The sequence below is a fragment of the Prionailurus viverrinus genome, chromosome X (assembly GCF_022837055.1).
Source record: "Prionailurus viverrinus isolate Anna chromosome X, UM_Priviv_1.0, whole genome shotgun sequence".
Classification (NCBI taxonomy): Eukaryota; Metazoa; Chordata; class Mammalia; order Carnivora; family Felidae; genus Prionailurus; species Prionailurus viverrinus.
Window position 1 is genome coordinate 5,433,894 of NC_062579.1, and position 23,053 is coordinate 5,456,946.

General features: G+C 40.3%; 1 protein-coding gene across 5 annotated transcripts in view; it reads left to right on the forward strand.

Moving 5' to 3' along the window:
• Positions 1–23,053, forward strand: part of FRMPD4 (FERM and PDZ domain containing 4) — an 881,306-nt gene that overhangs the window by 55,189 nt on the left and 803,064 nt on the right. For all 5 annotated transcript variants that reach the window (XM_047843671.1, XM_047843668.1, XM_047843672.1 and 2 more), the window contains one exon: positions 9,446–9,557. The gene's annotated coding sequence lies outside the window, so the exon portion shown is untranslated. The remainder of the gene's footprint in view (positions 1–9,445; positions 9,558–23,053) is intronic.

A 23,053-nucleotide genomic window follows, 5' to 3' on the forward strand; every position in this document is an offset into this window, starting at 1 on the left:
GAAATTCAGAAGGCAAAACAATGAAGCACAAAAGAAATAAGAAAATAGTACTTCAGTTACAGGTGAGATTCCTCAGCTTAAAATACTAGGAATCTAATTTATAAATTTCCATTTAAATTAAACGAAAAAACGTCTATGTCGTTGTTCACTCAGGGGCCAACAGTTTGCGATGCTTGCTGGGCAAATCACAGATGAGTTTTGTTATGGAATCAGGCTGGTGGGGACAGTGAAGGATCAGCAGAGGGGAAAGGAGAGGGCGTTACTGCTTCTTTTACAGAATGAAGAGACAAGTGATGGGGCCTTTGGTGGACAGAACATGGAACAGAGAAACAGAAGTGTACTTACTAGCAGCACTGACCAGTGGAGGTCTCGATCTGGAGGTATAACTGCAATATATGCCCAGAGCTAAGTGGGCCCTGATTATAAGTGAAGACATCCTTCTCCCAAATGAGAGAGTTGAAAACAACTCTTTTTTTTTTCAACTTGAATATACAATATTTAAAATTTTTTTTATGTTTATTTACTTTTTTGAGAGAGAGAGCGAGCGAGCAAGCAGGGGAGGGGCAGAGAGAAAGGGAGACCCAGAATCCAAAGCAGGCTCCAGGCTCTGAGCTGTCAACACAGAGCCCGATGTAGGGCTTGAACTCACAAACCGTGGTGAGATCATGACCTGAGCCAAAATCAGATGCTCAACTAACTGAGTCGCGCAGGCGCCCCTTAACATGAATATACAGTAATCAGGGAAGGAGTTTAAATAGCCAAATGTCTACTGACAATATTTAATTGAACTTTAATTATGTCTATATGTTTTAAATCTCATGCTATATAAAATATACAGAACTGTTCTTTTTCACTCACATTTCATGATACAATTTTTTTTCAAACTCCACATATGCACATCGACATTCATTTCTCCTTCATCAAGAGCCACTTGAAGACAGTGCCATATTCGCCTCCACTCAGTTTGATAGCAGCGTTTTTTGAATCTGAGCATGATGCTGCCATTAGAGAGTTTATCATAATTCACACATACCCATTCATTGTAGTAAGCTTCACAGCGTATGCATTTAATGTATTGTAATAAACTGATATTTTAAAAAGGCTTATACGCTGGGGTACCCAGAACTGCAGTTTGAAGTCATTTCTCCAGAAATGGTGACTCAATCTGTGTTAAATTTATTTACCTTCCCCCATCATGTCAAGTGACCTCTATAAGCATTGAAGCTGAGTTTGATTGAGGTCATTTCAGGTTAATGTATCTTCCCCAAATAGCACTTTGTTGTTCAAAAGTAAGTAATTGAGTAATTGAGAGACTGCCTACTGCCTGTAATATGAAAATCTTAATAGGGACTTGATTTTATTTTTTTAGGACTTTATTTATGATGGGATAATTTTGAGGAAAAATCTTGCCTTATATTTGGGTATATACAGAATTTGGGGAAGAAGGGCTCCTGGAGATTTGGGAGTCAGAGAGATAGGTTAAATCTCATTTAGAGTAGCAGAAAATTAATAGAAATTTTATTTTGATAAACCAAGAAGTTGTGACATAAAGCATACTATCTAGAGATACTGTGGCAACTACCAGATGATCAAATACCTGTAATAGTTTCAGTTAGCAGCTTGTAGGGAGCTAGACTGGAACAGGATAAGATCGAGTGAAGAAATTTGTTTTTCATTATAAAAGCACTAAAACTGTAGTATAGTATAACGAAATATGTAAAACTTAAAGCAGGATGTTACAGTAGTCCCAAGCGAGAGACGATGAACCATGTTGTTGGTGATGAGGATGGGAGGAAGAGGCAGATTTTAGAACTGCCTGAAGATAGAGTTGATGGGACTTCATGCCTGGATTATGAAAGTTCATGGAGAGGGAGGAGTACAGGACGACTTCTGATTTCCCAGGTGTGGAGACTGGGTAAATATGGTGCCAAGTTGAAAATGCATGAACAGGGGAGTAAATGACAATGGGATCCATTGTGAGCACCCATACTCTTGGCATCCGTGCCCTGTTTAGGTAGAGGTGAATTGGGAGTGCAGGAGAGAAGCTCTTGGGGAGATAGGCATTTGGGATGCATCAACATGTAAGTGTAGATACAGGCATGGGAGTGGATAGATTGCTCAGCAAAGGTGTTTTATTAGCAAGGCTGGGGACTGGGCTTTGGGAAAACCACCAGTGTTAGAAGGAAGGGGAGAGAATCCAGTGAAGGAGGTTGAGAGAAGATAGGCCGGAGACAAAGAAGGTCAAGACAAGGAAGGTGGGGCGGGGGGTGGGGGGCACCTGGGTGGCTCAGTTTGTTGAGCATCTGACTTCTGCTCAGGTTATGATCTCACGGTTCGTGGGCTCGAGTCCCACGTCGAGCCTGCCCTGGATTCTGTGTCACCCTCTCTCTCTGCTCTACCCTGCTCACACTCTGTCTGCCTGTCTCTCTCTCAAAAATAAATAAACATTAAGAGAATGTTTTTTTAAGGCAAGGAAGAGGAAAGCATCAAAGCAAGAGTATTTAGTATAGATTTCTAAGGAATACCAAGCAAAATAAGGAATGAGCAGTATCCCCTTGACTTGGCAAAATTCTTTTATATTTTCTAAGTAAGGCTGTGAACTTGTTAGAAGATAGATCCTTCTGTCTATAATCAATTTAAAAGAACCTTTTGGAGAAGGAATGATACAGCAATGTTTAGTTGAAATAGGCTCAATAGTCGTCAATAGGACGATGACCCTCCCAAAGAACAAATGAATGTGCTCTTTGCCCATATTTGCCTGTGGCCCTACACAGTGATAACCTTACAAGCACCTAAAGTGAGGTCCTGCCTCTGTCCTTTAGGACCTCAAGGTCACTGTGAGTCTAGCTTGCTGTCTGGTTTTCCCTGATCCCTGCTTCATTTTCTTGAAAAGTCTACCTGTAAGGCAAGGGCTTCACATTTACTGGTGGGATTTCTGTTGAATAGATATTAGATTTGCCTCCAGACACTTACTGCTATCTTTCTGATTCCAGTTGATATATCTAAAGAGTGGGAATTATGGGGAGACAGGTTGGTTCAATGCTAAGATGACTCTCAGGGTGATTTGAGGAGGTATTGAAAGAGTTAATCAAAGAGGCACCAAATTTCCATTCTCTGAAGATCGTCCAGCATAGATTAGATGACCTTTCAGCAGTCATGCCACAGAGAAAAGAATTCATCCATTGGATGACCTTTAAAATCCCTTTTTGTCCTGAGAGTCAGTGGTCTCTCAATATCAAACAGGGCATAGAAATCAGGGAACCTCAGGGTTGGAAGGGACTTTAAGAGGTCATCTGGGGGCGCCTGGGTGGCGCAGTCGGTTAAGCGTCCGACTTCAGCCAGGTCACGATCTCGCGGTCCGTGAGTTCGAGCCCCGCGTCGGGCTCTGGGCTGATGGCTCGGAGCCTGGAGCCTGTTTCTGATTCTGTGTCTCCCTCTCTCTCTCTGCCCCTCCCCTGTTCATGTTCTGTCTCTCTCTGTCCCAAAAATAAATAAAAAAAAAAAGTTGAAAAAAAAAAAAAAAAAGAGGTCATCTGATTCACTTTGTACCGAATAAATACATCCCTTCTACTGCCTTATTGATGAAGAACATCCCTACTTTTTTTATTAATAAACTTTTCTGAGAGCCTTTTAGATTCACAGAAAAATTGAGGGGAAAGCACAGAGAATTCCCATATACCCCCTGCTTGCATACTTCTGTAGCATCACCCACTATCAACACCCCCCAACTAGAGTGGTACATTTGTTACAATTGATGAACCTATATTGATACATCATTATCACCCAGCTATAAAAAGCCATGGAAGAACCTCCTTTCATTTTAGTGCCAAGTAATATTCCATTGTCTGAATATACTACTGTTTATGGATCCATTCGCCTACCGAAGGCCATCTTGGTTGCTTCCAATTTTAGCAATTTTAGATAAAGCTGCTGTAAACATCTATGTGCAGGTTTTTGTATGGGCATAAGTTTTTGATTCATTTGGGTAAATACCAAGGAACACAATCGCTGGATTATATGGTAAGAGTATTTATAATTTTGTACGAAACTGCCAAGCTGTCTTCCAAAGTGGCTGTACCATTTTGCATTCCCACCAGCAATGAATGGGAGAGTTCCTGTTGCTCCACATCCTTGCCCACATGTGGTGTTGTCAGTGTTTTGGGTTTTGGCCATTTCCCAGCTTCTGTTTGAATGCTCAAACAATGGTAATCTACCATGTCAGAAATTCAGAACTTACTTAATGGCTGGCAAGGAAAGCCTTATAAGGTAATAAGCTGAGGTAAAGAATGTGTGTGGCATCTCTGCCTGGAAAGGGTTTTATCTCGGCTGTGGGCAGTGCACCCTCCAATAACTGAGCTCACTGAAGTCCATTTCCTTCCCTGCATTTCCTAGCCTCCCTCATAATTGGGCTGGAGCATATGACTAAGCTCCAAGGAGCTTAGGAGAAGAAGTGAAGCCTCACTTTAGTTCCCGGTCACTTAAGAGTCCATGTGCTCCTGCCTTTTCCTGTTTCTTATATTCAGAGAAATTGGAGCCTCTGTGATACGGTGGAAGCAGCTATAAAGCATGAGACAGACCTCTGTGAGCCTGGACCTCAGAATTACTCTGGGAAACAGAGCTCCCTACCTACCTGCTTTGGAACATGTATTTTTTTGGTAACGTTTATTTATTTTGAGAGACACAGAGAGAGAGGGGGAGAGGGAGGGAGGGAGGGCAGGGCAGAGACCAGTCTCCATGCTGTCAGTACAGAGTCAGCGCAGAGCCCAATGCAGGGCTCGATCCCATGAACGTTGAGACTGTGACCTGAGCCGAAATCAAGAGTTGGATGCTTAACTGACTGAACCACCCAGGCACCCTAGAACGTGTATTTTGAGCAGAAAATAAACTTTGTTGTGTTAAACCACCAAGATTCCAGGGCTAATTTGTTACTTCCACATCGTCTAGCCTAACCTGGCCTCTCTTTGCCGACCCTTAAGTTTTCTCTTGGGGCTCAATCCCTTTCTCTCCATCCAGTTGCAGTTCCTTTCTCTGTTTATGCTAAACTTCAACTTCAGAACTCTTTAGTTATGTTGGGCAACTTGACCCTCTCACAAGGCTTTTGGAATCTGTCCATGTCAATAAGATTTCCCAGTCTCCCAATTCATTCTTTGTAACCAATCTTTGTCTTTGGGCTCTTTGGGAATCTCTTTGCTCACTCTTCTGTCCAGTCCTTCCATTGGCTCTCCGCTGATTTCTCAGAGTCTTACTAATATCGGCATTCTTGGGCTCTCTCAGTGACAATGCCCTTCACTTGACAATTATAAATGGGGTAGCCATTCTTTGTCTAAGAGGAACTAACTGATAGCAGATACCAAGTTTTTCCTTAAGTGAGTTTAATGTGCCTCATGAAAATTGTCTTCTATTTGTTCAGCCTGTATTCTCTGGGCTTGTCAAAATATCTTCTTCTTTTTCCATGGGGTAGACTTCTAGGTAACTGAAGATGGAAAGGTATCATGTTCTTTCTAATTTCTTCTCTTGCGTAGAAGATCTGTTTTTATCCAGATGTATACATATATATTTTTATGAAAGTGAAACCTTGATAATGTGAAAATGGAATGATAGAAGGATATATATTTCAGTACATAAGTATAATTAATATTATACATTTAACACAAGAGAGATGAACTTGTTTAAAAAAACCATAACATGTGTGTAGGCGGTATGATTATACCTATAATCCATCTGCTTTTTATATATCTTTCAGTTTTCTTGGTAAGATTTCACTTAGGGTTGAAACTTGGCAAAGCCTTAGTCTGACAGCAATTTTTAAAATACAAAATGTGAGAAAAGGAGAAAAGGATCTGTTATATTTTTCAATTACAAAAGTACTAGGGCAAGAAATAGCTTGCTTATCTTCTTTTCCTTTTTATGAACTCATAAAGTCAAAAAAAAGGGAGGGTTGGAACAATAAAACCCTAGTGTCTTTTAACTTTTTGAAAAAAACTTGTTCTAGGTATTTAAATGAGAGAAGTAACCAATGACCTCTCAGAAGTCAAGGAGGCCACCATAATTTACAAGTACAGCTGACCCTTGAACAACACTCGTTTCAGCTGCATGGGTCCACTTATATGTAGATATTTTACAGTACAGTACTATAAATGTATTTTCCTTATGATTTTCTTAATAATGTTATCTTTTCTCTAGCTTGCTTTAGCTTAAGAATATAGTATACAGTACACATGAAAACTATGTGTTAATCAACATATGTTATCTGTAAGGCTCCTGGTCAACAGCAGGTTATTAGTAGTGAGTCAAAAGTTATCTGCAGATTTTCTACTGCATGGTGAGGGGTCAGTGCCTCTGATGCCCACATTGTTCAAGGGTCAACTGTGCATTCAAAAGAGCCCATTGTGCCATATTTTCCCAGTGTTTCTTGTCTTCGAAAGCCAGACGGGCTATATATTTCTTTCAAAGTTCGGAGGGGCTCTGGGAGCCTCTTATTGCCATCTTGTTCCATTTAACTCAAATGCCTTTTCCTATTTAATCTCCTCACTATTGGGCTTTCCCTCCCTCATCCTTTTTTCTCCTTATCAAAGCAGCCAGATTACACCAAGCCAGCAGGGTAAAGGGAACAGCTATATTTACACGTATATATATACGTATATGTATATGTATATGTATATTTCTAAAATCAGGGGATGAAAGTAGCATATACAAGGCAGCATTGTGGCTCTGAGGAAGTGGAGAGTGAGCTGGGGCTTTGGGAGGAGCAGAGCCCAGCCAGGGAGCTGGAGGGCCAGGTGGCTGGGGTAGGAAGCCACATGGGGTGAGCCCGGGGATTATTTTCTCTTCTTCCTGCCCTCCCTCTTCCTTTTCCCGCCTTCTTTCCTTTACTTCATTTTCTCTCTTTCCTTTCCCCTATTTCGTCCTTTCTCTGCTTTCCCCAGTTCTTACTATTCTTCTTTCCTGAAGCTTCTGCCCTCTTTTCCCAGTCTGTCACTTGCCATGTGTGCAGGAAGCCTGAGGCTGCCTTCTTTCCAAGGCTGGCCCTTGGCTGGCACCTGGGAACTTTGCGTTTGGGAACATTCTCAAGTGGTGGGCACGAAACACCTCCTCCCTTCTGGAAACCTGGCAGTTTGGCAGTTGTCCTGGGTCATTATGCTGATGTGGCAAACTCCCAAGAAGACCTTGAACTCTGAGTCTCAAGAAGACTTCACGGGGTGGGACACTGGGTACATGTCCCTGCATGCCATTGCTAGAGGAACACATTCCTTCCTGCTGCTGGGGGGTGAGCAGGAAACGTGGGCCCGGGTTTCTCTAGACACCTCCTGATGAGTCCTTCCCCCTTGGTGATTGCTGTAATATGCTATCACCCTGAGTGCAACTCTTTCTGAATCCTGTGAGTCCTTCTAGCAAATCACTGAAGGTATGAGTGGTCTTAGGACTCCTGAAACACATACCAAAGCTAATGTTTTATCTGGTCCATCTTTGTGGCCTTCAAAGTGGCATTTAAAACTCAGAAAAAGGACTGCTGATTTTTTTTCTATCTTGTAAAAATTATTACTCTTCCTCATTGAGAAGAAATTTGTGTTAAAAGAAGAGGCGAGGGGAGTGGATACTGCTATATAGCAGGCACTGTGCTAAGTTCTTTCTACATATTGTGTCATTTAATTAACATCCCTGTGAGGTAGTTCTATCATTCCTACTCTGTGCGAAGTTGACTCACTAAAGATCACAAAGATGGGAGCTGGAGAGGCAAAACATCAACGCTTTAGTTTTGCTTAATCAACACGTATTGAATAACTAATAGATACCAAGCATGTGTTCGGCACCACAGAGAAAGCGATAAATGAGACTAAGAACCGATTATAGAGTTGCTCACTGTTTAGGGAGGAGACAGATAAACCTAACAATTATGCTCCGGTGAAGGCTTAAGACAAATACACACCTGGTGGGCTGTGGAATTTAAAATTAGGCTTTTTCAAGTTCATTATTGCTATGGCCCTCCTTTCTTTCAAGGGACATACATATGAGGAAATGGAAAAGTTCTCTGTTCTTGAATAATTTTTACTAGGTTTTGAAACGTAAAAGAAGTATATGTGCATGACAAAAATGTCTGACAGTCCAAAAAAGCAAAGCAAAAAGTCGAAATCCACATCCATGTTTCAATAATATCCCCCATTCCATCCCTCAGAGAGAACCACTTTTCCATTTTTCTATTGTCCTACTCACTCCTTAATGCCAGGAGATGTCAAATAAAAAGATGTGAGCCCAACAATTCCTAACTTTAATCCTTAAAATAATAAATGACTTTTCTCCCAGCCTTTCCGGGTACAATTAAAGCATCCTGCCAGCCCATGGCCATGTTGGACTGGATATACGTTTGTGACGATGAATTCTATTTCTGACTATAAATTCTATTTCTGACTATGAATTATATTTTAGTTTATCTTTGAGTTCATTTTTAAACTGAAAAAAAAAAGAGTTGTATTTCAATGCATTTCTGTTTTATTTTTAAAAAATCCTACTGGTTAATGCTTTACGTTAGGAATCTCAAATCTTTATGTCGATGTTGGATTTTGAGAAAGCTATTTTGAAATGTTCCTGGATTCAGCTTTTAAAAAGCTGAGATTTTGTGTCTTCTATTCTGGATTTGAAAAAAAAAATCTTACTTTCCTAAGGATTTATTCTTGGTAAAAGAATAGTGTGACAAAAATAGATTTATGCTCAGCTACTACAGAACTAGGTGATAATGGGTAGAAATGATAAATAATAGTCAGGAATAATAGGGGGTCATGATTTATGTTAGAACTGGAAGGAAGCGGGGCGCCTGGGTGGCGCAGTCGGTTAAGCGTCCGACTTCAGCCAGGTCACGATCTCGCGGTCCAGGAGTTCGAGCCCCACGTTGGGCTCTGGGCTGATGGCTCAGAGCCTGGAGCCTGTTTCCGATTCTGTGTCTCCCTCTCTCTCTGACCCTCCCCCGTTCATGTTCTGTCTCTCTCTGTCCCAAAAATAAATAAACGTTGAAAAAAAAAATTAAAAAAAAAACTGGAAGGAAGCTTAGAGCTCATCTGGCACGTCCCCTCATTTTACATGTAGAACTCTCCATGCTGCTAATGATGAAAAGCAGAAATGAATATTAATCCACAATGAGATTACAGCTTGTGGTTTGGGGTTTTTTTTTTTTTGTTTCTTTTTTTAACTTTATTTACTTATTTATTGAGAGAGAGAGAGAGAGAGAGAGAGGCAGAGAGGGAGAGCGAGATCCCAAGTAGGCTCTGTGCTGTCAGTGTGGAGCCTGACACGGGGCTCGATCCAACGAACCTTGAGATCATGATCGGAGCTGAAATCAAGAGTCGGATGCTTAACCTACTGAGCCACCCAGGCACCGGTTGTTTCTTGTTTTTATCCTAGAGTCTACTTTTTGTTTGTCCCTGGATATAAGTATTCTTGTGTATGTTTGCAGAATTCTTCATGATACAAGCTGAGTCATTAAGGAGTAGAAAAGCCACTATGTTTGATCCGATTCAGGAGAATGGCTCGGTTTCACCACGCTTATTCTGATGAACTTAAACCAAGTAAGTTTAGTTCAAATTAACTCATCAATAATTTGTCACAAATTCTTGCCTCATATTTACTTCATCTTATGGGAAATAGGACCCTCAACATGAAAAGTTAGAAAGCAATATCAGAGTTCAAATACAAGACACAAAGCAAAGGTACTAGAAGGATATTCAGACATTTTTATGGGCTGAAGAAGGCAATTTTCTTATTTTTAAATAAAGATTTTGGATTAAATTGACCGAGTGGTTTTCTTTTAATTTTAGTAAATTTACAGAGTTGTATAACCATTATCCCAATCTTCTTTTAGGATTTTCCCATTACCCTCAACATTTTCCTTGAGCCCATTAGTAGGCAAGTCCTAGCCCTATGCCCCCACCCCCGCCCCAACCAGGCCCAGGCAAACACTGATCTGTCTTCTATCTCTAGAATGGAGTTGCCTTTCTGAAATTTCATATACACGGAATCATATAAGATACAGTCTTTTGCATCTTGCTTCTTTTATTTAGCATAATTTTTGAGTTTCATCCATATTGTAGCATGTGTCAGTAGTTTGTTTTTATCGCCAAGCACCACTCCATTGTGTGGGTGCATCACATTGTGTTCATGGAGTCAGCAGTTGATGGGCACTAATTTACTTTGTGACTAGTATGAAGAACGCTGCTATGAACATTCACCTGCAAGTGTTTCTGTGGACATATGTTTTCATTTCTCTTGGGTAGATTCCTGGGAGTAGGCTTGCTGGTTTGTATGATAAATTTAATTTTTAAAGAAACTGCCAAACTGTTTTACAAAGTGGCTGTACCATTTTTTATCCTCCCCAGAAGTATATAAGTGTTCTAGTTTCTCCAAGTGACTGGTGATGTACATCCTTTCATGTGCTTATTACTTATTTGTGTGTCTTTCTTGGTAAAATGACTATTTATGTCTTTTACTCATTTTTACTTTGTTTAATGTTCTGTTTATTTATTTTGAGAGAGAGAGAGAGGGAGAGAGAGATCCCAAGCAGGCTCCATGTTGTCAGTACAGAGCTCAATACGGGGCTCTATCTCAAGAACCGTGAGATCATGACCTGAGCTGAGATCACGAGTTGGGTGCTTGGGGCGGTTAAGCATCCGTCATCGGCTTAGGTCATAATCTCACAGTCTGTGAGTTCAAGCCCTGAGTCGGGCTCTGTGCTGACAGCTCGGAGCCTGGAGCCTGCTTCGGATTCTGTGTCTCCCTCTCTCTCTATGCCCCTCCCCCACTCCCACTCTCTCTTTCTCCCTCTCTCTCTCTCTCAAAAATAAATGAACATTAAAAAAATTTAAAAACAGAGTTGGACACTGAACTGACTGAGCCACCCATGTGCCTCTATCTTTCATTCAGTTTTTAAATTGACTTGTTTTTATTGAGTTGTAAGAGTTCTTTATGTATTCTGGATAGAAAGAACTAAAAAAATAAATATTTAATTTTTGAACTCTTCTTATGGATTTTGTTAACAAAGGATTTGGGGAAATACTTGGGTTTAGCTTAGGTATGATGACAGTAGAAATTTTCAAGAATGGCTAAACTCATACCTTGGAATGCAAATTATATATAGTTTACCTATAATAGCAGGTATAAATATATACAAAAAAACCCCAATTCTAACAGATATACAGTAAGGTTCTGTTCTCAACTTCTGATTCTTTATCACAAGGAAGTTAATGAAATCCTTTCATCTGGTATGGCTAAGAAAAGAGTTGTTGTGGTCCAGTTGCAAGACTTCCTTCTTCATTGTGTATTAGCTGAAAATAAGAGGCCAGCCCAGTTGCCTGAAAAGTGGATATTCTCGTTTGGGCATTTCGTGCCATTTGGGGCACATAGTTATACCTTCTATTTGGGAATGACTTCTATATGAGTAGGAGGAATCACCAGGCTTCATTAGTAAAATGGACCCACTCCATTTTCTCAGAGTCTATGGTGAGAACACCATTTGTACACCTTCACACTTTTCAAATTTATTGTGACTTTAAAAAAATTTTTTTATGTTTATTATTTTTGAGAGAGGGAGAGACAGAGTGCAAGCAGGGGAGGGGCAGAGAGAGAGGGAGACACAGTATCCGAAGCAGGCTCCAGGCTCTGAGCTGTCAGCACAGAGCCCGACGCGGGGCTTGAACTCACGAATGGTGAGACGGTGACCTGAGCCGAACGAAGTCAGACACCCAACCAACTGAGCCCTCCGGGTGCCCCTATTGTGACTTATTTGGTGGCCCAGTCTATAGTCTATCCTGTGGAATGTTTCATGTGTACTTTTTTTTCCATATGTACTTTAAAAGAATACTTACCAGGAAACTCTTATGAAGTTGATTCAGACTGTAAAGTAGCCTGTGAAATGTACTTTGAATGTTTATGATACCCTTGTGTAAATGAGGCTTCTTTCTATTCTCCTAAGGTAAATTTAACAAGGAGATGCATATTTATGATGCAGATTATTACGAAAGCAAATATTATACTTGCAGAAATCCTTAAAAATGTAGCTGTCAAAATAATTTATTTTTTCCTCTCCCTGGTTTTAATAAACAGTTGAAGGTATGAAAATATTATTTCTTCCTCAAAGTGTTCTTCAACATTTGTGTACACAACAGAGGCTTAGTAAGGCCATTCCCATGCCTGAACTAAGCTATTTGACATTTATTTAATTAAAAAATTATTCATTTACTGCACATGGGAAGTAAATGTGGCAGACTATACTGGCAGACAAGGACATAATTATCCAGGATATCAATTTTTATTCTCTGCAGTATGAAGTTGATAATAAGTAAAAGTAGGAAGCACAAAGAGGCAAAGCATAGCATTATGTAATGTTTTGAGGCTTTGTCATGCAGTGTTAAAAAGAAATTTCAGGTTTTCACATGACAAAATTTTGCAAAATATATTTACTTTTGTTCCTTTGAACTTGGAATTGATCATTTTGAGATTTGAACTTGGAATTGATCATTTTCAGAGAAAGTCTTGAGATGAGGTGGACATTTTCCATAGTAATTACAAAAAATAAAATCCATGTTAGGACAACAGAATTCCTTCATTTTGCATAAAGTAAGGAAGACCTCTTTATAAGACTTTGAATTTTTGCCTTTTAATGTTTTAGAAGCTAGATAGTTTAGACTGCTTTATTATTCAATTTATCACTTCTTTAGAAATAATGTTGAAGGTCAGGGAAGAATTACTAAAATTGTTTTCTCCATGTATTTTAAGAGTTTTGCTGGGGTGCCTGGGTAGCTCAGTCTGTTAAGCATTAGACTTTGACTCATGTCATGATCTTGTGGTCCGTGAGTTCCAGCCCTGCATCAGGCTCTCTGCTGTCAGCACAGAGCCCACTTCAGATCCTCTGTCTCCCTCTCTCTCTGCCCTTCCCATGCTCGCTCTCTCTCTCTCTCTCTCTCTCTCTCTCAAAATAAATAAACATTTTGGGGTGCCTGGGTGGCTCAGTCATCCAGCTGATGTTTCAGTGTCCAACTTCGGCTCCAGTCATGATCTCATGGTTTGTGAGTTTGAGCCCCACTTGGGGCCCTACACTGACAGTGCAGAGCCTGCTTCGGATCCTCTGTCTCTGTCTCTCTCTGCCCCTTTCTAATATGCACGCACGCTCTCTCTCTCCCAAAAATAAACATTGGGGAGAGAGAGAGACAGACACAGAGCACCAGCAGGGGATGGGTAGAGACAGAGGGAGACACAGAATCCGAAGCAGGCTCCAGGCTCCGAGCTGTCACCACAGAGCCCGACGCGGGGCTCGAACTCACGAGCTGTGAGATCGTGACCTGGGCCGAAGTCGGATGCTCAACCGACTGAGCCACCCAGGTGCCCCCATAATAAAATCTTTTTTTTTTTTTAAAAAAGCAAAAATATGGGGCACCTGGGTGGCTCAGTCAGTTGGGCGTCAGACTTCGGCACAGGTCACGATCTCACAGCTCGTGAGTTCGAGCCCCGCGTCGGGCTCTGTGGTGACAGCTCGGAGCCTGGAGCCTGCTTCGGATTCTGTGTCTCCCCTTATCTTTGCTTCTTGAGAACCATGCCCATGCTCTGTCTCTGTTTCTCAATAATAAATAAACGTTAAAAAAAATTAAAAACAAAACTCCTTGTTAAAAAAATTATTTTTAATCTTTATTTACTTTTGAGAGAGAGACAGTGTGTGAGCAGGGGAGGAGAAGAGGGAGAGGGAGACACAGAATCTGAAGCAGGCTCCAGGCTCCGAGCTGGCAGCACAGAGCCTGATGCGGGGCTCAAACTCATGAACCGTGAGATCATGACCTGAGCCCAAGTCGGATGCTTAACCGACTGAGCCACCCAGGTGCCCCAGCAAAACTCCTTGTTTAAAATAAATGTTTATTGGGGTGCCTGGGTGGCTCAGTTGGTTGAGTGTTCAACTTCAGCTCAGGTCATGATCTTGCAGTTTGTTGGTTCAAGCCCTGTGTCCGGCTCTGTGCTGATAGCTTAGAGCCTGGACCCTGCTTTTGGATCCTGTCTCTGTCTCTCTTTCTCTCTCTCTCCCCCTTCCCCGCTCGTGCTCTCTCTCTCAGAAATAAATAAACCTTTAAAAATTTTTTTAAATAAATAAATAATAAAGATTTTATTTTTAAGCAATCTGTACACCCAACATGGGGCTCAAACATACAACCCCAAGATCAAGAGTCACATCCTCTATTGACTGCACCCTAAGAGTTTGCTTTTGGAGTTATCTACCACACTGCGTCTGCCCTTGTTACATCAGCTGGCTTACCATCAAGTTTAGGCTAGCTGCTGCTGCTGCCACTTCAAATGAAATAATCCCTTCTGTTTCTTGATGTTTTCACTCTGACTGCGTCCTTCTCCTTCTTTGGAGATATATTCCTATCGTCTGTGTGCTTTGTCTGGTCTTTATATTCAAAAGGATTTGGACTGTCACTTCTATTGACTTTGCTTGACTTTTGCCTCCTGTGTTGCAAACTTCCAAGAATTATGGTTGACTTAATGACTCAAATTAGCAATTAAATGCAACAAGGATACTTCTTGGGACAGTGTAAAATTAAGAACACATTTGCCAGAGCACCTGACAGCTACAAGAATAGGCATATATTGTGGAAATAATAGTTTCTCAATTTATTGTTTTCTCTCCAAGAATGTGTTGCTGTAGTTCTGGGCTGTCTGTTTTATTCTGTGCAAACGTACTACATGTGGTTACTATTTCTCAGGTTGATCACCTTCTTGAGATTGAAGAACTTTCTGTTTGAGGATTTTCTATGGGATGTTGGTCTAAAGTTCAGCTTCTTCCAGAGTGTATCTGGACTGTGTGCTTGAACCACTCCATGCCTCAGGTGGTATTTGTAATCCTGATTCATCCCTTGCAAGCAGTATATTGATACCAGAGAATGTCGCCCGATAATCATCAATGTTCTGTTTGCTCAGACATACTTGGTTTTTCCAGGAAAGAGAGTCGGCAACTTAGAGCCAGTTGGTACCTGACTAGCTAATGGTGATGTGTTCTTTTCCCTCAGTGTGTCAGTTCCCTAAGGGCTCTGTGACAATCACACTTGAATGATATTTAAAAAAGACGAATTTTCTTGGAGAAAACATTTCTGCCTTGAAAGCATCTTATGAGGTTCTTGAAACCTGATTATAAATGAACGCATGAAAGAGATAATTTTATAAAGCAGTTGGATTTTCTCTAAACCAAGTTAGGGATAGATGGTTTGTTCATTGCTTCAGGTATGGTGAGCTGAGTTTTAAGGGCTTTCTATTAAACTCAAATTCCTGGTTATCGGAAGGTAAGGTTATCTTGAAGGTAGGGATTGATTGATCTTCATTTACTACTGATTATTCTTTTATTGAAAAGTTTACAAGGTTCTCTATTTACAGAAGAGTAGAATTAATTTGGAGATTTTCTTTTGAGTCTGATACTCTTGAATTCAACTGAAATACTTTCTCAAAGGATTTAATTTTAAAAACAATATAACAACAGTTATATCTTTGCTTTGAGACTCTTAAGCAAATTCAAGCCATTTAATGATTTGATTTCTTTGTATTAATTGTGGATTTGGTACAAAGCTGAACAAGAGCCAAAGGCCCAACAGAAGATGGAGACTGAGAGCTAAGATGTGTGATATAGAGATAAAAAGGACATAGATAGCTGAAGGGGTTTTAGTAGGATTGTTCAAAGATAAACTGAGGCATATTAACAATTTTAAGACTTTGAGCAAACATCAGTTGGAATTGGGAAGCACCAAACTGAAAGTGGTTAGGAGCCCTTCGCCAACAGGAGCTTGCGGGGCGGGGTGGGGGGGGGGGGGCGGGGGTACTTCTGTAGAGCAAAGGAGGAAGCAACGTAGCAAAGTAAGGAAATTATTGAATGGCTGTACCTCAAAGCCTAGTGGCTGTTTGTGCTTGGTTATCCTTAGTGTTTTGGTTTTATAGGCCTAGATTTTGGTTTCCTTCCATAGCCTGCCACATCATGACAGCCACCTCAGTCTAATGACCTCCTTGTTTCATTAATTTAACAATTTCTCCTTTTGGTCATCCTCTCAGAATGACAGATTGAACATGTCTTGGTATTGGTGGTACTCTTTTTTTTTCTCGTTTTTAACATCTTTTTGAAGTAAACTCCACGCCCAACACGGGGCTCAAATCCACGAGCCCGAGAACAAGAGCCACATGCTCCACCAACTAGCCAGCCACGTGGTTCTCGGTATTAATGCTACTTTTTTTATATACAGTTTATTTATTTATCTTGAGAGAGGGGGTCAGGGGCAGAGAGAGAAAGAGAATCCCAAGCAGGCCCAGCGTTATCAGTGTGGAGCCCAACATGGGGCTCAAACTCACGAACTATGAGATCATGACCTGAGCCAAAATCAAGAGCCTGGCAGTTACCTGACTGAGCCACCCAGGCGCCCCAGTATTAGTACTATTCTTAACCACCATCAGAGTTAAGTTGTTCTTGTCTCACTGTGAAACTCCTAGGTTATGATGTCAGATCCATGAAAGAAATGTTTTTGCTGTTCATCTCATTAATCATCTTGTTTCTGGTTCTCTAAGCCCGGTGAAACCATCTGATGTACTGCTGATGGCTGTGAACATGCATTTAAGACCTTAGAGAGAAAATAGCATACTAGAGGACTAAAATGATGACTTATTATAAGGATAATACCAAAAGATTGAAGTATACTCCTTACTAGGGCCCCCATGAGCCAAATCAATTGGTATCAGATAAATCAAAGAAGGGACATCAACCTGCTTTAGCCAAGTGGCTGATGTGTTAATTTATCATATTTGCTGCAACACCAGAGGTGTTGATCCAGGTCTTGTGGGAGGTATTTGCTGTGGCACAAGCTCCTCCTTTTTCAGCCAAGAAGTAAGCTAAAGCAGTTCTATTATCTGAAACCATCTTAGCAAGAAAGTCCAGAGACTTTGTTGTGTAGCTATGGCCTTAGCAGTACGTTCAGTGATCGTTGCCAGAGTTAAAGAGCATCATCTTCCTGTGCATTCACAGGGAGGAGAGGCAAGTAGCAGAAAGGCAAAAGGAATAAAGGTTTCATATTGGAGATGAAGATCTTCTTGAGCCATGATCTTGGAGGAACTGTCCACCTCAAGATGCCATCTGCTTCTGGGGAGGAACCTCCCTAATCAACTTTAATTTTAGGTCTGCAGCCGGTGTGTGGTTCCAGGAGTCTGGGGGAGCCCTTTTTAATGGGGAGATGTGGACCCAGGGTTCCAGTCCCTGAAGTTTGGCTGTGGTGTCGGCAGTGAGAAGGACCTGGGATGGTTTCTTCCAGGGAGATTCCAGGGCAGTCTTTGTGCTTAGTGATTCCAAGTCAGAAGGGTGGGAGAAAATGGGAAATGTCAGTCTGGAGGGTTGTAGCCAGACATTTGAGGAAACTAGGAGAGTTCAGGGCCCGGTTCAGGTTACAGACAGACCCAGTGGTTTCCTTGCACCCTTATTATTCCCAAGTAGTTGTAATTACTAATTATGTTGATTAGAATTCTTACCCCTTAGGATCCTTTATTCCTTGTGAAAACTAAGAAGTCAGCGATGTGACTGTCTGTTACACTAGCATTCTATGGATTCGGGAAATTTATAAATACATTTCACAATTTCTAGAAGTACCTTCTTTCTCATAGTAAAATTTTCAGTGTGGCACAAAAGGTATTTACTAATAGATCCCAATATATTTAGTTCCTCTGTAAAAGAAAGGCAAAAGTGGATAAACCCATGTTCAGTATTTGCTGTTTTAGTATTTTATCATATTTGGAATGACTAAGATAGTCAGTGAATAGCCCTCATTTAGCTTATCTCAGTATAACCTTCAGGTTTCGAGTTACTAAAAAGATTTTGAAAACTATCTTTTTTGACCCCTCAAAATGTATTAATCATTGATAATCATAATATTAACAAAATCTACAGTGTTTTTTTTTTTAAGTTTATTTATTTATTTTTGAAAGAGAGAGAGAGAGAGAGCACAGATGGGGTATGGGCAGAGAGAAAGAGAGGGAGAAAGAATTCCAAGCAGGCTCCACTCGGTCAGTGTAGAGCCCGACGTGGGGCTCGAACCCACACACTGTGAGATCATGACCTGAGCTGAGATCCAGAACTGTACGCTCAACTGACTAAGCCACCCAGGTGCCTCAAATCTATAGTGTTTTTTATGTTCCAAGCACTTTATATTTAATTTTCATATTGAGTCTATGAAATATGTACTATTAGGGGTGCCTGTCTGGCTCAGTGGGTAGAGCATGTGACTCTTGGTCTCAGGGTCATGAGTTTGAGCCCCACGTTGGGTGTAAATAAATAAAAAAGAAATGTGTACCAATATATGTACACACAAATACATACGTATACACACACACACACACACACACACACACACATAACCCACAGAGAAACATACATATATAATTGCCAAGAATACATATATGGTAAAACCTTAGCTTTCAAGCATAATTTGTTTTGGAAACATGCTCGTAATCCAAAACACTTGTATATCAAAGTGAATTTCAAGAACCATTGGCCCAGTTGTGATCATGTGACATTCAGTGTCACATACTACTCGTATTGCAAGATATCGCTCATTTATTAAGTTAAAATTTATTAGAAATGTTTTCTTGTCTTGCAGAACACTCACAGAACAAGTTACAATCCAAGGTTTTACTGTATTATTGATAATTATATACATAATTTTACATTTGTTTTATATCTTAAAAATAATTTTTTTCCACCACTAAAGTAATAGAACAGATGAGTTTTGGCAAATAAAAATATATACATAAAACACGTAACAAAATTGTACCACAATTCATACTATAAAAATGGCTTGTGGGGCGCTTGGGTGGCGCAGTCGGTTAAGCGTCCGACTTCAGCCAGGTCATGATCTCGCGGTCCGTGAGTTCGAGCCCCACGTCAGGCTCTGGGCTGATGGCTTGGAGCCTGGAGCCTGTTTCCGATTCTGTGTCTCCCTCTCTCTCTGCCCCTCCCCTGTTCATGCTCTGTCTCTCTCTATCCCAAAAATAAATAAACGTTGAAAAAAAAATTAAAAAAAAATGGCTTGAGTTCTTCATTTCATTGTTTTCTTAATATACTATATAGATTTGTTTGCATTATCTTTTTATTTTTATTTATATTTATTTATTTTTATTTTTATTTTTTTAACTGTTTATTTTTGAGAGAGAGATTGAGAGAGAGGGAGAGAGGGAGAGAGAGAGAATGAGTGGGGGAGGGGCAGAGAAAAAGGGAGACACAGAATCCGTAGCAGGCTCCAGGCCCTGAGCTGACAGCACAGAGCCCAATGCAGGGCTCGAACTCATGAGCCGCGAGATCATGACCTGAGCCAGAGTCAGCCGCCAAACTGACTGAGCCACCCAGGCACCCCATCTTTCTATTTTTATTTTTAATTGTACTGTTGGCAGGTAATATTAGTTTCAGGAGTACAACAGTGATTCAACAATAGTAACATTATGAAGTGCTCACCACAAGTGTAGTTACAATCTGTTGCCATACAAAATTATCACAATATTACTGGCTATATTTCCTATGCCATACTTTTCATCCCTGTGTCTTACTTTATAATTGGAAGTTTATACCTTTTAATCTCCTTCACCTGTTTTGCATATCCTCCCACCCCTTGGATTTGGGAAGCTGTTTTTTGGTAGATATATCATTAGGCATAATTATTATTGAAAAGTGCATTTATAAACCTTTATCTTCCTTACATATATTTAATTTACTTATTCTTAATTATGTTTAAATTACTTATGAAAATTTTATAAGGCATTAAACAGCTAAACATCATTCTTGCTGACATATTCTGTAACAGAACTAATATGAGCTTATTCACTTTTAGTAAACCTAGGTAGAACAAAAGTATTATATTTAATGCTGTTGACTCTAAAGGCGTGCTTATTTTAATTAAACTAACACACTTAAACTAATTTCTATTTACCAAAGATTATCCTAGATCACTTTGTACTTGAAAACCATTTGAGTTAGTTCCTATATTTCTGAGAGTATAATGATTTATGTAAATACCTTTTGACTTTAAGCCTATTAAAGAAAGCCCTTTACAAATTAATTTTGGCAATATCATCTGGAGGTAGAAAAATATCATATATCTGTAACATACATAGACATACACAGAAATCTTATAGCTTTCATTTTTAAAAATTTTAGCCATGAGACCAACAGACACATACAAAGATGCTCAACCTCACCAATCATTAGAGAAATTTGCAAATCAAAACCATAATGAGATATCACCTAACACCAGTCAGAATGGCCAGTCCCAAAAAGACAAGAAATAACAAACACTGGCAAGGATGTGGAGAAGAGGGAACCCTCATCCTCTGTTGGTGGGAATGTAAATTGGCACAGCTACTCTGGAAAACAGTATGGAGTTTCCATAAAAAACTAAAAATAAGACCTACCATATGGTCCAATAATTTCACTTCTGGGTATTTACCCAACGAAAATGAAAACACTAATTTGAAGAGATACATACACCTCTATGTTTATTGCAGCATTATTTATAATAGCCAAGATATGGAAGCAACCCAAGTATCCATTAAAACATGAATAGGGCGCCCGGCTGGCTCAGTCCATAGAGCATGTGACTCTTGATCTTGGGGTTGTAAGTTTGAGCCCCACATTGGGTGTAGATATTACTTTTAAAAATCTTTAAAAAAATGAATAAAGAAGATATGGTGTATATACACAATGGAATATTACTCAGCCACAAAAAAAGAGTAAAATACTGCCATTTATGGGGCACCAGGTTGGCTCAGTCGGTTGGGTGTCTGACTTCAGGCCAGGTCATGATCCCGTGCTTTGTGGGTTCAAGCCCTGCATCAGACTCTGTGCTGACAACTCGGGGCCTGGAGCCTGCTTCGGATTCTGTGTGTCCCTCTCTCTCTGCCCCTCCCCTGCTTGCACTCTGTCTCTCTGTCTCCCAAAAATAAGTAAACATTAAAAAAAAAATACTATCATTTGTGACAATATGGATGGACCTAGAGGGTATTGTGCTAAGGGAAATGTAAGAGAAAGACAAATACCATATGAAATCACTTGTATGTGGAATCTAAAAAACAAAACAAAGAAACAATAACAAAACAAAAATAGAAACAGATTCACGGGGCGCCTGGGTGGCGCAGTCGGTTAAGCATCTGACTTCAGCCAGGTCACGATCTCGCGGTCCGGGAGTTCGAGCCCCGCGTCAGGCTCTGGGCTGATGGCTCGGAGCCTGGAGCCTGTTTCCGATTCTGTGTCTCCCTCTCTCTCTGCCCCTCCCCCATTCATGCTCTGTCTCTCTCTGTCCCAAAAATAAATAAACGTTGAAAAAAAAATTAAAAAAAAAAAAAAGAAACAGATTCACAAATATAGAGAACAAACTGGTATTTGGCAGGAGGCAGGGAAGGAAATAGACGAAATAGGTACAGGAGATTAGGGGCTTCCAAGTTATAAAGCTTCCAGTTATAAAATAAATTAGTCATGAGGATAGAAAGTATGGGTACAGAATTTAGTCAATGTAATAACTTTGTATACTGACAGATGGTAACTGCACTTATTGTGGTGAGCATTTCATAATGTTCATAATTGTCATATCACTATGTTGTATACCTGAAATATTATATATCAGCTATACTTAAATTAAAAATACATGGGATACCTGGGTGGCTCAGTTGGTTGAGCATCTGACTTCAGCTCAGGTCATGATCTCACAGCTTGTGAATTAGAGCCCTGCGTTGGGCTCTGTGCTGAACCTGCTTCAGATTCTGTGTCTCCCTCTCTCTCTGCCTCTCCCCCACTTACACTGTGTCTCTTTCTCTCTTGAAAATAAATAAACATTAAAAATTTGTTTTTAAATACAGATAAATTTTGGGGCACCTGGCTGGCTCAGTTGGCAGAGTGTGTGACTCTTGATCTTGGGGTTGTAAGTTCAAGCTCCACGCTGGGTGTAGAAATTACTTAAAAAAAATCTTTAAAAAAATACAGAAAAATTTGAAACAATAAAAATAATAAAAGATGAAAAGAGGTGCTATAAAAATGTAAGATAACATTTTAGCAATTAGGTATGATAATGCAGAACTTTATAAAAGAATGGTTGTATATAAATTGTGTTTCTGGCAGATAGAATAAGTTTGCTTGCTCAGGTGGCTAAAGCTTTTACTAATATTTGTGAAAAAGACTTTTAAGATTTTTCATTTACCTAATTTTCAAATAGCTTCTTTTTTTTTTCAAATTTTTATTTAAATTCTAGTTAGTTAACCTACAGTGCAGTATTGGTTTCAGGATTAGAATTTAGTGATTCATCACTTACAGACAACACCCAATGCTCATCATAACAATTGTCCTCCTTAATACCCATTACCCATCTAGCCTATCCCCCACCCACCTCCCTCCATCAACCCTCAGTTTGTTCTCTATCTGTATTATTATTATTGTTATTAATGTTTATTTTTGAGAGACAGAGTCCGAGTGGGAGAGGGGCAGAGACAGAGGGAGACAGAGAATCCGAAGCAGGCTCCAGGCTCTGAGCTGTCAGCACAGAGCCCAACAGAGGGCTTGAACCCACGAACCACGAGATCATGACCTGAGCTGAAGTGGGACACTTAACCGACTGAGCCACCCAGGCGCCCCTGTTCTCTATCGTTAAGAGTCTCTTATGATTTGTTTCCCTCTCTCTCCCACCTCCCATGTTCATCTGTTTCTTACATTCCGCATATGAGTGAAATCACATGGTATTTGTCTTTCTCTGACTTATTTCACTTAACATAATACACTCTAGCTCCATCTATGTTGTTACAAATGGCAAGATTTCATTCTTTTTGATGGCTGAGTAATATTCAATTGTGTGTGTGTGCATGCGCACGTGCGCACCACATCTTTTTTTTTTAATGTTTATTTATTTTGAGAGAGAGAGAGCACATGAGCTGGGGAGGGGGGCAGAGGGAGAGAAAGAGAAAATCCCAAGCAGGCCCCACATTCAGGGCAGAGCCCGACAGGGGGCTCCATGTCACAACTGTGAGATCATGA